Here is a 17,839-nt window from a genome sequence, read left to right on the forward strand (position 1 = left end):
GTAGAAATTTCAACACCACCACCATCTCATTACTCGAGTGAAGGGGATCCTAGCATAGATGAGTGTGTAACAACCCCTTTTCTAGCTTATTTTACCTTTATTTTGTCCTTTGATTAAGAAATCTGTTGATTGATGTTCTAAGGAATAGAATGACTCATTACTCATTACTTGTTTTGGTATTTTAATTTTATAACTAGTTTTCCATTTAAGAAATGTTTAATTAATTCCCTTTTATTTTGTTGCTTCATTCACTGAATTTTAAAGCAAGGGGTTTATATTTCTATTTCATAAATTCATTTTTAAACTCTCAAGCTCACTACTTAAACAATTTATAGATATGATCAATCTGTAACATGTCTGATGTAACACCCTGAATTTTCGGCTTACGTTAATTTTGTTATTTTAACTTTTTAACCTTGTTCTTAAGGTTTGTTTAAAGGAATTGAAATTTTCCTTAACTTTTTTTTAACTAACCAAGACCTTTGATTGTGGTTCTAGAATTTAGTTACTTAGAAGTGAATTTTAGAGAAAGGAAATTTAAGAGTTTGGTGATTATTTTATTTATTTTCATTTTTTGGAATTAAATTATAAGAGGGGGATTTTTCATAATTTTTCTGGAAGTGATTTAATAATTTTGAGACTATAGGAAATTAGCACTCATCAATACTAGTCCGTAGGATTTTTCGAGGAATTATTTGGAGTCCCAAGCTATTTTTGATGAATTTTCGAAGTTTGAGAAATTAGAAAAAATAGGAAATGAAATGAAAAGGAAAATCTTGCTGACAAGGTTGACAAACAGCAACGTTACACGCGCTTATTGGCCTAGAGGCACTGACGAAGCAAGTGCACGGAAGCAATGGTGCGCTGCACCACACGCATGGAAAGCCTTGTTCTAATCCTGACCGCTCAAATTCATTTAAGTGAGTTAATCTGAAACGTCCATTTTAAGTGAAAATTCGATCAGATTCGGATGAGTTGCGTTGACCCATGCCTCGACCCGATTTGACCCGCCGGACTATCCATTTCCTCTCACAAAATATCCATTTTTCTGACCCGTTTACCCACTGGACCCGGTTCGTGTTTTAATCCTTGTTTGTGCATTTTTAGTGAAATTTGTCCCACATTGGAAACTTATAACTTCTTCACACCCCCTTATGCCTATAAATCAAGACCTTTGTACCTCATTTTTACTTGCACCAATAAGTGAAGTTAGAGTTATTCACTAATTTGTTCTTTGGGAGTCTCTCTAAGAAGAGACATACCAAAATGAAAGAAAATTCTAATAATTTAAAAAGTTTTCTTTGGAGACCTTGCCAAGGAGGAGGAGTTCCTAGGAGTGGAGTTGAGCTTTGGAGGTCTATAATCGTGTAAGTATTTTATTATTTTTGCTTTATTTATTTTTCTTATGCTTTAATATTAAGTTACATGCTTAGATTAATTAAGTATAATTTATTTATTAATTAAGCATGCCTAGGTTTATCTTGGAGATTTAATTGCTTAATTTATTTGGTTAATTAAGCATGATTAGTTGTAACCTTAATTTGAAGATTTAATTTAAAGGTTATTAACATGCTAGGTTTAACAAGTCCTATTGCAGAGATTAAATTGGATTTAAGCTATTATTCAAGTTTGATTAATTAGTGGAATATTTTGGAGAAATACTAATTAATTAAATACTTGGATATAGTACTTTGATTTGATTTATTCTAATTTGAATTAATTTGTGAAATTGTTTTGAACTAAAGCAATTAGTCAAGTGGTTTGACTTTAAGATAAAACTTGAAACTTAGAAACTCTAAAGAGTAGAGTTTAGCCCACTTAGGACTAGAGTATTTAGGAACGTGTGACCTAAAAAGATGGGTCATAACGAGATTGCATTGAACTTAACTTTTGACTAAGTTGTCGTATTGTCGACACTAGGAACACCAGTTACCGAATGATTTCTTTGTGACGTGACAAGAAGGCGATGGATTCAAAACAGATGAGGATGCATAGACTATGTAAGAGAGTACGTGAAAAACATTGGATTACAGGTAGAGAGATTTATCATACATTCCTGACTATGGACTTTGTGTATGTTTGTGTTTTTAAATTATTATAACATGCTATTATTGTGTTTGGTTTGAGAGTAATGGTAGCCTCGTCGGTGACTTTGCTGATCTAGTGGCAGATGATACGATTTCTCAATTGCGAGTTTCTATCTCTATTTATCAGGGCGCTTTCGCTTTGGTAGCTGTCTTTTGCAGCTAACATCATAGTTGTACCTAATGTGTATCGACCATCTAAGTTATTGTTATTTATGGGTTTTATGCATGTTTATCATATTGCTGTACAACCGAATTATAAATTTTTTGAAAGGATTTCAAAGGAAAAGTTTTGAAGAACTTGTTTTGGATGATTTAAGAATCCGACGGAAAAGGATTTACACTATGTTTTTCACTGTGAAAAGTTTTGTTGTTTTCAAATCTAGCAGAATCCCTTGAGAGAAGCTATAAGCGTATGATATTCTTATCTTCTACATTGTTTTTGTGTTCGTTGTTTATTGGATGTTTTTATAGGTACGAGCATGATAAAGAGACAGACTTGGACGAGGGTCGAGCAGAGCAGCATCTTGAGACTTGTCAACTTCCTAGATTCAATTGGTGTTGTTATTTAATTGATATTTCGTGTCGAATATATTTTGTTCATTTTTCCTCCATCGATTGGAGATGGTTTTGAGTTATTTACTTTGATTATACATTTGCGTAGTTTTGAAACCTTTATTTTATGTTTGCCATATATATTTTGAATTTATTTAATTCTTTAAGGTTACAATGAACTACCGTAACCTTGAGGGTTTGTTTTATAAAAAAGTTTTATTTTTACTTCACATGTTTTCCGCTATTTATTATCTCTTATTCAACCTATACTAAACCCAAAAGACTTAACTCGCCTTGAGTATTTTTGGAGATTAACACTTGATTTAGTGGTATTAATCTCTTGGAACATTCAAGGTAGGTGCCTCTGTTGCATACTTGGGGTTCGGGGTTCGGGGTTCGGGGTTCGGAGTTCGGGGTGTGACATCTGAAGCTAAGGCAGCTACTACACCAGCTAAGTTGGTCTCATCCTCATTTCGTTTATATCTCATTAATGTACTTATTACAAAATCTCATGCACTCTCCAGTCAAGTAACACTCTGCTATGCATCCTTCTGGTCGTGCCTAATTTCTAACATATCCCTTTAATACTTTCATGTATCTAAATTAAAAAGAATAAAACATTAAAACAAGAAATAACTTAAAAGAAAACACATATTATAGCAAATATAAATCATGTAAATTTAATATATGTACCTCTCAAAAGGCCGGGTACATCCAACGATACTGAATTGGTCCACATAGTCTAGCTTCCCATGCTAAATGAATCGTAATATGAACCATAATATCAAAGAAAGAAAGTGGAAAAAATCTTTCAAACATGCATATATTCTCCACAACTTCATCCTCCTATGTTTCTAGCATACTTTTGTCAATTACTCTTTGACAAAGTTTATTAACAAATGCGCACAATCGAAATATTGCATTTCATTGACCCTTAGATAAGAGACCTCTTATTGCTATTTACAACAACTGCTGAATTAGAACATGGTAGTCTTAAGTCCAACTAATTTGCATTCACTTAGTACTACACAATTACTAATGTTTGAGTAGTAACCATCTGGCAACCTTAGATTAAACAACCTTCTACATAAAATTTGTTTCTCAGCCTTTAATAAACTGTGCGGAGCTGCAGGTAGGTAAAGCTTATTTCCTTATTCTTGTATGTGCAAATCATGCCGAATGCCCAAAGCTTGCAAATCTTTTCGAGAATTTAGGCTATCCTTTGTCTTACCAGTCATATCTAACAATGTTCCTATAATACTTTCATAAATATTATTCTCAATATGCATCACGTCCATATTATGTCGCAAACCTAATTTCTAAAATTAAACAGAAAAAAGACATTAAGTACTTGAAAAATATTAACCATTTTTAAGAAAATTATGATTGACTATGAAAAGGCAGTTTTGAAATGCATGTCTTACCTCCCAATATGGCAAGTTAAAGAATATTGATTTTTTTTTTCCATACTTGTCTGGAGTCTTTCTTCTTTCTCTTTTTAGACATCTTTTCCCAATCATTTCCAACTTTTGTGCATGCGTGTTGCACTTCTACACCTGTTAATATCCTTGGTCTCTCTCTCTCTCTCTATTATCTTCTTTCTCATCAAATCAAGACTTTTTTTTGCAAAATTCATGACCAGGTGGAAGAAACTGTCTATGGCCCATATACACATTCTTCTTACTATAGGGTAATCTCAAAGAACATGTCGATCTCCAAGCTACATGCAAGACAAGCAAATTTTCCCTTTGTACAACATCCAGCCAAGTTGCCATAAGTCGGAAAATCATTGATGGTCCACATCAAAAAAGCCCTCAAATTGAAACTAAAACTAGTAAAAGCATCAAACATATTCACACCATCATTCCACAAGACACATAAATCCTCTATAAGTGGCTGGAAGTATACATCAATATCATTCCCTAGCTGTTTTGGCCTAAGGATTAGTAATGACAACATTAAATTTTCCTTAGACATGGTTGACCAGGGAGAAAGATTATATGTAACTAATATAACTGGCCAACAATTATATCTAGAGCTGAGGTTGCTAAAATGATTAAATCCATCTTAGGCCTGACCAAGTCTAAGGTTTTGCGCATCTGATGCAAAATCTGGCCATTTATTATCTATGATCTCCCATGTTGATGAATCTACTGGATGTCACATCTTTCCATCTTGACTTTTATGGGTATAATGTCATGTCAAGTCTTTTGCCATTTCAGGCAACTTAAACATCCTCTTCAATCTAGGTATTATCGGAAAATAACACAACACCTTTGCTGGAACTCCTTTATGGATACGATTAGTGCGTTCATTCACCTTCCATCGTGAAGAAACACACTTGGGACATGTCTCATGCTTGTCTAAGTCTTTTCTAAACAAACAGCAATTATTTATGCATGCATTTATTTTCTCAAACCTTAGATTAAACATCTTAAGTAACTTTTTTGCCGAGTACATCGAATCTGGGAGTGTATTACCTTGCAAAACATATCAATCAAGGTTTGAAGAATGTCATCAAAGAACGTATATGTTACACAATGCATAGCTTTTAGCTTGTATAAAATAATAGTAGTAGACAATTTCGTGTACTTAATTTGTACACCCTTTATATAATGGAGATTCAGCATCTTCCACCTTGTCCATGAAATCCTCATCTCTTATTTGTGATGAGGAGTCTGCAATACCATCATCTTCAATGAAGACATCTCTATACATTGGATATGCTTCTGACATTCTAATGTCATTATATTCTTCAACAACAAGTTCTTCTCCATGCCACACCCAAGTAGTATATGTATCTTCCATTCCCTTCATGACCAAGTGTGTATGCACTTGGTCAGGTAGTTGAAAACATTGACTTTGACAAACTATACAAGGACAAACTATCTTGTTTTGATTACCTCTACGTTATGTAGCTGCTTTTATAATTTTTTGCACCGTCTCTATATTCTTTTGATCGTCTATATTTCAGATAAGAAAAAAAATCTTAATCACTTAAACCAAATATAACATATAACATCTAAACAACTCCTTACTAAGTTAAGTAATATAACCTATCAAATGTTAGCCAATCCTTGTCCATTGCACCTAGCCAAATAAATAATGAATGTTTGCTATTAATAAGGCAAAACAAGGAATAATCCTAAAATCGTCCACAATTCAGGGCAAAAATAAATTAAAGAACAAAGAGAAGGGAGTGAATTAAGGGTCATGGAGAAAATCAAAATCAAACTCTGATATAATTAGTAGTGGAAATAATTAGTGGTCTTAGCATAATTAGCAATTGGTTTATAACAAAAAAAAAAAAAAAACAAGAGAAACCCAGGTTTCACTTGATGAGCAGTACAAAAATTTAAAAATAAGTTTTCTAGCACACCCAGCCAATAATATGATCAACAAATCTTGTTCACCTTATGAGTAGATCAAACAATCAAACAATCAATATCAATTTCTTTTCTCAAATCTAAATTTGTCCACATATCCCTCCCATCAAACAATCAATTAGATTAGATCACTCACAGAACCGAAATGAGAGAGAGAGAGAGAGAGAGAGTCACTCACCGAATCGAAACGGCCAAAGATGAAGCTACTAATGGTGGCGTGCTTTTCTCAACACTCAGCCCGTCACAGCTTGCTCAACACTCTTTAGTCATTGCTAGAGGGAAGAAAAGAAGGATAAAAAAAACACAGAGAAAGAAAAAATTGGACAAAATGTAAAAGCCAATTTGCAAAACTAACAAAATCATTATCATACACACTTCAAATTTTAAATAAATCCAAGAAAAAACAAAAATCTAAGAAACCCACCACTTCTTCATATCGGGGCTGGTATACGGGACTTGGACAATTTCAGACAAAAGTGAACTCTCTTTTGCTTAATCTTTTTAGTTTTGGTTCAGTATTCTAGAAGGTGCCAATCTCAAAAAAAAAATCATTATAGGGTGCAAGACTGGAAAAATTTCGAACAAAAAAAATATTTTTCCACCACGTACATATCCCGTGGTGGATCATAAAAAGACACTGTGGTTATTAAAATTATTAACCACCTACATATCCCGTGGTGGATTAGAAAAAGGCATTGTGGTAATTAAAATGTTTAACCACGTTCATCTCCCGTAGTGGATTTCATTATAGACCATGGGCTTTAAATGTCCATGATAAATTAACTTCTTCTAACTACAAGTCTGTTATTGACCATGGTAGTATAACTTTATTTATAATGGGCTTATATTGACCGTGGTAGATATATATTTTTTACCATGGACTTTTCTGAACCGTGGTACGTAAAATTAATCTAAAGTGGACCAAGTTGGGATTTTCTGTAGCAAATAGTTTGGGTTATCAGCCTTATTTGTGAACTGGACTAAAAAAAAAAAACCTTTTTGATAATAGTGACCATGACTAAAAGTTTGAGAACCATTTTAATACAAAAATTAATTTAGGATCAAAGTAGGACATGGGCTATAGTCCAGGGATTGTTGTTGCAATTAACACTTAATTAGAAGACGTTAGATTTTATTTAAAATAAAAAAAATACATACCTTGATATGTGAGATATATTTCAAGCCATTGTTAGTGGTCTAATCTAGTGCTTCATAACTTGTGTTAAAAGTTGTGTAAAAATTAATAAGGGGTCATAGATACTTTCTATATATATATCAGGCTCCTTCTATTGAGGTATATCTCGACTTATTTATGTTGAGGTATGACCTTATTGGGGCTCACACGAGTTGTTTTGTGTTGATCCAAACCGTTCATTTTTTACATCTCCATTGATATATCATCCTTGCAAAAAATTAGTCAAATCGGAAATCATTTGCCTATCTAACTTTGATAAAAAAAATGGACAGTTTCATCGAAAATATTTGGTTCGTCCATTTATTTGATCAAAGTTAGATAGGCAAATGATTTCCGATTTGGCTAATTTTTTAGAAGGATAATCTATCAATGGAGATGTAAAAAATGAACGGTTCTGATCTACACAAAACAACTCGTATGAGCCCTAATAGGGTATACCTCAACATAAATAAGTTGAGGTATACCTCAATAGAAGGAGCCTGATATATATATAAATTATATATATATATAGATATAATGTATATATACATATACATTTAGATATAATTATAAATTTATATATACTTTATATATATATATATGCTTATATACATATGAGGATATCCTTATTTTAAGAAAAGTAAGGACACTATTGTGGGACCACTCTTAGTATATATTTTAACAATCTGAATCGTCAATTCTTTATATTTACCATTATAGATCATTTATGCAAAAATTCAACTAATTCTTAAATTATTTAGTGATCTAATTATCGTCAAACAAATGAATGAGTATAATGTTTCAAATAAATATAGAATTGATCATGAATAATCAAATGGCCAAACCATTTTCTAATTGGCTGATTTATTGCATGGATGATTCTTAAATAATTATCTAAAAAAAAATGGTTTGTATTATGGAGCCATATCCCAAAAACAAAAATGACCCTCACTTTTCTTAAAATGAGGGCATGCTCATAAGAGAAGGTAGTGTTTCTCTTTGCAGAATGTTCGTTCTTTAATTAATTAAAGAACGAATATGGAATTTGTTTATCTTTTTTACACTTTTTGCTCTCATTCTTGAAAAGGTTTAATACTTTTTTGTATACACTACTACAATAATATAAATACACAACACTACCTACACAACGGTTTTGTTAAAACTGTTGTGTAATTTTAAAGGATAACGGTTTTTAAAAAACCGTTGTATGTATGCTTAAAATCCAATGGTTTACGGAACGATAGATTTTTTAGTTTTTCCTACACAATTGTTATAATATGCGACTGTTGTGTAAGTGAAATAAAATGAAAAAACCGGTCTACAGTAACTTCATTAAAAAAATTCACTGTTTACCGATATGTTGGCTCTTTCGATATTTTCACTTTCACTTTCCCTTTGTCACGTTCATTCTCTCGATCTCTATATTCCCTCTCACTTTTTCTCACCTTTCACTCCTGACCTCCAAAATCAAAAGAGATCTGAGAGAGAAGCCACCCTCTGCGCACCCACCTGACCTCCAAGCGCACTTGTCCGACCCTCCAAGCGACCTCACAAGCCCATTCCTCTCGATCTGCTCTCTCTCTCTCTCTCTCTCTCTCTCTCTCAAAATCTCTCAGTCCAGTCGGACCCACCTCCCGCCAGCCCTCCTAGCACAATCGCACCCACTTCTCACAGATGAAGCTCGATACCCGTTCCCTGCTGTAAGTCCTTCTTTGTCTCACTCTATTTGCTCTTTTTTTAAGGGTTTGTTTGAACTTTCGAGTTTTAATCTGTTTGGTTCCTAAGAAAATGAAGGAAAAGAAGAGAAATTTTTTTTATTGCAGTTTCCCTATGTTTTTCGTACGTTTCATTAACTAAAGTAACGAAGCATTTTTGTTAATTCGAATTATTTGGTTCAAGTTTCAATTTTTCTTTTTGGGGATTTATGAGATATCTGATCTGGGTCTTGGATTTCTCTCTCTAGACTCTAATTTCTTTGTCTTTGCTGTTATTCTGATTTTAGCTAAGAATTGGGTGATGGGTGTTTTTTGGTTTGGCTAATCTGATTTTAGCTAAGAAATTTTTTTATTGCAGTTTCCCTATGCTTTTCGTACGTTTCATTAACTAAAGTATCGAAGCATTTTTTGTTAATTCGAATTATTTGGTTCAAGTTTCAATTTTTCTTTTTGGGGATTTATGAGTTATCTGATCTGGGTCTTGGATTTCTCTCTCTAGACTCTAATTTCTTTGTCTTTGCTGTTATTCTGATTTTAGCTAAGAATTGGGTGATGGGTGTTTTTTGGTTTGGCTAATCTGATCTAGTTCTGCAATTGGTTTCTTATCCTTGATATTGCTTAGTGTTAAAGTGAATCAATGGGTATTTCATTCATGGGGATTTTAGGGCATATATGGTCTGGAGCATGCTTCTGTGCTCTTCTGATGATGTGGTTTATTTTTTGGTCAAGATGAGCTGATGAGTGCATGAATTTTTAGGCCAATAGGGTAAAATCTGATTTGCTTACAGTGATATTTTTGTTTTTTAAGATTGTAAAACCACTTGAGAGAAATTTTTATTTCTGGGGGGTGAAGAAAAAGGGAAAAAATGAGTTTGCTTCCTCAATTACATTGTAATCCATACTACACATGATTTCAGGATTCTGTCAGGCATTGGTTGACTTAGGTGCTTAAGAGTTGCAATGGGGTTTTGGTGTAGATCTTAGGTTTGATGATTCTGAACAAAAGCTCCAGTTCTTTGCAGCTCGACAAATAGCATGTCGCTTGCTTGGAAGTAGGGGATACCTTTGTCAGAAGGTATTTGGTTTATTTTGCATAGACATATATGTACATTATATCGGGTTTCATATTCTTCCAGTGAGGTGATATTGATGTTTCCTAGAACAGGCGAATATGCCTTTAAATAGTTGCATATCTTCATACCTTGTTCATTATCTCGTATTAGACTTATTAGCACTTTGCAGTGCTGGCTTCCCTTGGAAGATTGTATGTGCTCAAGAGTGACACAATGCACTTTGTGGCGTGGAATGCGGTTCTGGTTATATATGCATCCAAAGGCTTGTCACTTCGCTCATTTATGAATCTGATGGGTCCTTATAACATTTTAAAAAATATATATTTAAATGATCAGTCATCATTCTTGTAGGATTTCTTACGCTAGAACAACACTAGAAAATTGTTATGGCAAGTATTTGGTATTGAGGCTGCAACCTTGTGCCTCTTTGGCATTGCTGGGCATGAAGAAATAATGTGGGATGCATTTAAGCTTGCAGGTCTAGTTGATTTTTCTTGCTTCTTCAAATAAGTTCAAAAACTGATTGTGCCTTCAACTCAGACAACTTAATGTGATCAGTGTATTGCTACTTTGAATTATTCAACTCTTTTTAGGGAAACATAGTACTCTCTCCTTATCCTAAAAAAGGATACTTTGATTCGACAGTGTCCTTTGACTCTGCTAAAATGGATTAACTTTTTTATTAATGTTTGTAGCCACTGGCTCTTGCAATTGATATTGCAACTACATGTTGAAACTTAATTACTAACATTACTTCCCATCTAAATTGATGAAGTTAAGTTGTTACTGTTATTTTGAGTAGTTAGAACTGGCAGTATCTTATGTGCTCTCTAGTTTAATTTTTATGGATGTTAAACCTGTTGAATCATTAACATATGTTTGGGATTTACATTAAATTCAGGTAAAACAATGTTTGGTGCCTCTATCCTAACAAAAATGCAGTGCTAAAATCAGTTCAGGATGTCTTTGGTCAAGAATCTTCAGGAAATATGGAAAGTGCTGATACTAAGGTATTATCTATATATATAAAGCAAAGGCTCTCCTTATGTGAAATTTTCAGAAATTCCACAAATACCCATGGTTAATTAAAATTGTTAAAACATACAATTTTAATTGGATAAGGACAAATGAGTAAATCAACCACTATTGCAATTATACAAATTCAAAAATAAATTTGAAAAATGATGCAGTATGAGACCACGTTCTCTTTTTTTACCCTTTTTTTTTTCTGTATCCAAACCATGTTATCTCTTCTTTATCAATCCAAACTCACGTTCTCTTCTTATGCAGCACATTCTTCCCCACAATCTCTTTAGTGGTTTACTTGATTTTTCAGTTTTATGAGTTGAGAATTGGATCGATTTGAGTTTCTTAGATTTTGTGATTGGATTCTTTTTTCCTCAGGTAAAATATGTTTCTTAGCTTTCATTTGTTTTTATTCGATCATCAGAATTGGGATACTGATTCACCTCATGAAATCTCCATATATCTAACTATATATTCTGTTTTTCGATTTAAGCATTGTGTTTCACTGTTTCGAACATAAAGGAAGGCCTTATACACAGGTATTAGCTCCTTTGTTGTGCCTTTAATTTGTGGCATACATGTTGATGGCGGCTACCTCTTCCTCATCCTTCTGTTGGCCCTATGTTATGGACTCTTCTCCTCATAGTTTAGGCAAATGGGCCCCACTTGGCTCTGCTCTTTATCAACCTCAGAACAGAGCGGCTCTGGCTTCGAAAGTAAGTCCCTGTAGGACTCATGTTAACTAAATTGGCTATTTTCATAGGTAATAATTGTCTCACCTGTTGTTAACTTTTATTTGGATATGGTGAATATTTTAAATATTTGAAATACATTTTTAAATTTCAAATTTACATGATAAATATTTAGCCACAGTTGTTTCTTTGAATGCATTATTAGCTCACGTAATTTTCATCATCTACAGTTTATTACATTTCACTTCATTCTGATTCAAATGACATCCTCTCAATTCTTCTAATATTACATTTTGGTAATAAAATGCTCATCTTTCAATAGTACTGTTGGAGATTGGAGGGGGCAGGGAAGTAGCCATATTAGTGGTCTCAAATAAATTAAAATTCCTTTGTTCTGCTATCGACTTCTTATATGTGTCTGTTTATTGTGGTTATTATTAAATTGGTTTTTACGTTTATTCTCACATGTATTTCCCCCTCTTCAACAGGTTGTCATTTATAGTTTATTGATTACTGTTAGTTACACTTAGTTCAGAAGCCTATATTGGTAATACCATAATACATACGCAAGATGTATTAGTTTGGCTTACTGCAGCATGGTAATAGATATGATAGTATTAGTTCAGGCTAATGGTATTACTGTTAGTTAGGCAGTATATATTTTGATGCCTTTCATTTATGTTTAACAATTTGATTATTGTTAGTTACGCTTTGGTAATACATACGCTAGATATATTAGTTAGGCTTACTGCAGCATGCAGCATGGTAATACATATGATAGTATTAGTTCAGACGAATGGTATTACTGTTAGTTAGGCTTACTAGGCTTTAAATAATGACAAATATTGATTAGTTCGGATTTAAATAATGACAAATATTGATTAGTTTGGTAACTTTAGTTTAGTTTAAAAGTATTACATGAACCTCACCCCTTTAATATGGATGATTCTAATACAAAATTTTCATTTGGCAGGCCCGGATTAAAAAGATTATGCAAGCTGATGAGGATGTTGGGAAGATAGCCTTAGCGGTGCCCGTTTTAGTTTGTGAGTAGTTCTGACTATCTTTTTTTTTTTTTTTTTAATTAGAAACAAGGTTTCATTAAATGAAATAAAGAAGTACATAGTACAATACAGCGGACAAGATGTCCACTGTATTAGAGTTATTTTTGCAAGACCTATGTGACCGTACATATGAGATAACTCTTCAAAGAGGAGCTAAAACCATGAATGCAGTGCATCTGTAAGTGAAACATTGAACTTCCTTTTTGGTTTTTGTATTTATTTTTGGAATAAAATATTTAAAGTGAAAAGTACAGCATCAATATTCAGTATTCATCAAAAAAAGGTACAACATTAGTGAATGGGCAGTGCACTAAATGTACCATAATCAACTATCGACCAGCAAACTGTTCAAAGCTACTACAACACACACAATACAAAATTGTTCATCTATGTTGTTTTTATCTTTATATTTCTTTATGCATCTTATGTTTATACTTGTGCCATGTTAAAATGCTGAGAACAACAAGTCTATTAATTAATTGTCTCTTCCATACATATTCATGATTTTACTATGATAGTTAATTTATTATAATTCCCTGAAAACCTTAAAGTTGTGGACCTGTGGTTTGTTATTGCTTATCTTCTTTGAAGCCATTTCTCCATTACTAGCAACATTTGATTCACAAATTTGAAACTTAAGATCTGTCTGATGTATCATTGATTTGCTTCCACTGCAGGTTCCTAAAGATTCCTGCTATATGGGCTCTAACAACTCTGCCTTCCTACAGCAGGGTTCAACTCTGCTTGCCTTTATTTTTTGGGAGATATTGAACTTATTGATAACCATATTGACATAAAGCTTCAAAGTTCCAGCAAATTCACTTGTTATATTTGTGTTGTAGGTAATTAATTACAATTGGCTCTCATTGTTATTGTTTTTGAATTTCTTGTGTGCATTTACAAACTTGTTTCATTTGTATTTTTAATGTATCTTGTGTGCATACCCTTTTGTTATGTTTGCATCTTTTGCTTGAGTTTAATAGTAATACAAATCTTCTTTTCTTTTTCTTTTTTGTTGAATATTGTTGTTTCTTATCTTGCAGAGTGGAAAGTCTGCAACTATATATCTATGCTTGTGCACAAGAGGAAGGGTTTGTTTACAAGCCTTGTAAAAAGTGCAAGAAGCTAGTATGGGAATAATGCGGATGTAGAAAGGTTCAAAAGTTGGTCTCCAAATTTTTAAGCCATGCCTTTATAGTTTGTGTAACAAGTACTTTTTTTCAATGTATATCAAGCTACTTTACAATTAATTTTTTGGAGTGTTAATTGGCAATGTATGTGTGAATGGGTTTGCTATGACTTTGTAAATTCCAATTCCAATTTAATGAATTCATGGATCTTTTTGAGTTCATATTTGTGGATTTAATTGGATGCAAGCAGGGATTTAGTGGGATTTAATTTCAATTGGATGCAAGTAGGAATGTTAAAATGTGAATCAAACAAACAACATTTGTTAATTTAAAGATATTGTGTTAGTCAAACCTAGACAACGATTTTAGTTGAATAATCATTGTGTTAGTCAAATCTTGACAACGGTTTTAGAGGAAAACAAGTTGTGGATAATTAAATTACACAATGGTTTTATGTTATAAAACGGATGTGTATATGTGATTAAAACAACATGTTTTTCTTAAACCTGTTGTTGGGAAATAAATTATACAACAGTTTTAAATAATAAACAATTGTGTATATTCTTTTCAAACAACATGTTTTAGTTAAACCTATTGTTGGGCTATGAATTACACAATGGTTTTAGATTATTAACAGATGTGTATATGCTTTACTAACAACATTTTTTAGCCAAAACTGTTGTTGAGTGCCTCTACTAACACCATTCCTACCAAATTTAACCTTAATTATGCAACGGTTTTTATAAAAATGATGTTTAAAAATATATCGGACAACATTTATAGTATATAACTATTGTTAAACATTTGTTACTACAATAGTTTTATATCTATAAACGTTGTGTATTCTATTGTGAGACAACCGTTTTTTATGAAAATCATGCATTTTGGTGGATACTAGACAACAGTTTTAAATTATAACTGTTGTATGTATTCATTCAGACAACAGTTTTTAACCGTTGTCTGAATATGCTATAGATGTCACTCGCCTAGACGACGAAATTTTGGGTAAATAGACAACGGTTTTTCACCGTTGTCTATTAACTTCATTGTTGTAGTGATATCTTGTCGATTGAGACTCGTTCTTTGGTTAAATTTTAAGTTTTAGCTCTTGAGTTATGAGCTCACATCACTCAATTACGTTTTAGTTTTTAACTCTCGACTTTAGAACACTTATATATATATATATATATACATAGAGCCAGTGGCAGAGCCAGGAAAACATACCTATGGGGGCACCATCGTTTCTTTATAAGGCATTTCCACTTCAGTATTGCACACCTGATTTTAACTTGCTTCAAAACCTTTTAATCAAAATAGAAAATAGCTTTAATTTAAATAGAAGCTGTTGCCTTTTAATCAACAAGAAAAAAACTTATATAATATTACAACAAAAAAACATAATAGAGACAAAAACATAGAGTTTTATATGTATGTCCTGGTAAATCAATACACTTTTCTTTCCATTACAATATGTCAGGAGTTAGGAGCACAAAATTATATAGCATTACTACTATATGTCAGCGGACCACAAATATTTCAGTATCACAAAATAGGAGAGACAGAGCAAAGCTTGTTGTCCATGGAGAATAGGAGAAGACGTGAGAGGAATAAAATGAAAAGTCTGAAGAGTGAAAAGTGAAAAGTGAATCTTCTAGAAAAGGGAAGTAGCCAAAAAAACAAATAAAAAAAGGGAAGCACGTGTGTGAGTCTGTGAGACCTTAAGTCAGGACTGATATTTTAAAGGGTCTTTTAGTCAAAAAACCATGAAATCAATAGGTCATGTCTTTTTCCCCCAAAAGTTAAGTGGGGGTCGTGTCCCCCTTGGTTCTCACGTGACTCCGCCACTGCATAGAGCACTTGTGTGTATATAGTTTTTCTCTTTGCAGGATATCTCTGTTCTTTAATAAAAGAATGAAGGCATCTATTTTATGGTTTTTTTCACATCCTGATATTATTCTTGGCAGAAATACTTTAGGGTATAAATCGCCAATTGAGACTCGTTCCTTAGTTTTAACTCTCATGGTTTTTAGCTCTCATTCCTTGATTAGATTTATATAGAGGGAGCTTCAAGTAATTAAGAAAATAAGGACATCCTATCTTGGGTATATAATTCAATCGAAGCCGTCCGTATTTTAGGACATTATTCAAATATCAATTTTTCAAAATATCTACCAAATCGAAAACTATTTAGCCAGTTTATTATTATCAACAATAATATCATTTATATTTTGTCTGACAGACTGTGCTTGTCTATCAAACAATTACCGATTTGACTGAACTTTTATAAATGGACGATTCTAATTATTGAACTACATTTGTAGGTGGTACCCAAAGATGATGTTCTTACATCCTTACTCGAAGTTCCCTCTCTATGGACAAAACTATAAGAACATGTCAAGAAAGTAATCTCTTTTTTCTATTGTATTAATTGTACAAACTGAAGGAAATGATGCCCTAAGGCCAATTGAAAATAGACTTGAGGATATCATTTCAAGGCAAATTATTCATGTACAGACCCGTTAATATTGAATTCTTAGAACTATCTAGAGGAATGTATGGTAGACTAAAGTGGATCATATACATAGTTCTTATACAGGTTCCTAATCAAATGGATGATTAAATGAATACCGATGATTTTGAGTGAGTTCATCATAGCTCTTAGCCTGCTTGATTGATGAGACAGTCAATCTCGGAATGTGCGTATGAGGGATACCAAGGCATGCGTATACCCACCTATAAGAGTATGAGTACATTGAACACCCTTTCTCATGTGCTTCACATGCTATTTTTATCCAACAAAAAGGACGAAATAGACGAAATAATGCATGTGTCCTTGATTTGCAACCATTAGAAAACTAAAGGAACAAAATTGGCACAATTGAAATAATAGGGATGTATAACTTGGCTGAAACTACACAAACTGAAAATGTCATTTAGCTTTTTGTTTTTTGGGTTCTTGCCCTTGGTTCGAACCAAAGCCGTCCCTGAGCAAGGGCTGGAGGGGCGACCGCCCAGGGCCCACTATCAAGGGGGGCCCAATTTTATATATATATATATTATAATATTAAAAAAATTAAATTTAAAGCTATGGTATGAAGAGGCCTAGTAAGTAGTAATTAAGGTGTTCAAGGTTTATATCTAAGAGGCCCAAGTTTGTAAGAGGCCCAAATTAAATTTATAATAACTAAAGTAATAATTAAATTCAGTTTTTAAACTTTTATTTCTTTATTGAAAAGCTTAAACGTCAAAATGTTTTTAATATTAAACGAATAAGGGTTTTGTTTTTTGTTTTTCTCTTTCTCCTTCCTTCCCTCACTGTCTCAGACTCTCTCAACTCTCAATCATTTAATTTCTCTTCCTCAGTTGAAGTTCCCCCATAATCCATTCGATCAAATTTTCGATTCTCAAGGCTTCAACTCGATGCTCTTCTTCGATTAACTATCGGATTCTCTTGATCTCTTCTTTAGTCCTCGTATCCTCTCCATTGTCTCCAAAGAAATTAGGGTTTTGTTCAAAGTTTAAATTACTTTTTGTTCAAAGCTTGTATGTCCAAAGACCCTATAACTTTAATTATTTATTGTCCCAAGTTTTTTGTTAAAAATTTGTACAAACTATAATATTATCTCATGTTTAATGAAAGTATCATTTTATTTTTTATTTTCAAGCAAAAGTAAATGGAAAACATGCCTACATAATTTTATAATTTTTTTCTTTATATACAAAAGGGCCCTTTTTAGATTTTTGCCTTGGGGCCTCTAAAAAGTCACGAACGGCACTGGTTCGAACAACTTTGGTAAAGGTAGAACTTCTATTTTACTTGAGAGAGCATATGGGCCTTTAAGTAAATAAACAATATTTTGAACCCAGCCCAAATATCCCAAATATTTCAAAGAGTGAGACTATGCAGACCACTCTTAACTACTGAGTTGATCACTCTAAC

The sequence above is a fragment of the Dryas octopetala genome, chromosome 5, assembly GCF_963921425.1.
Source record: "Dryas octopetala chromosome 5, drDryOcto1.1, whole genome shotgun sequence".
Taxonomy (NCBI): Eukaryota; Viridiplantae; Streptophyta; class Magnoliopsida; order Rosales; family Rosaceae; genus Dryas; species Dryas octopetala.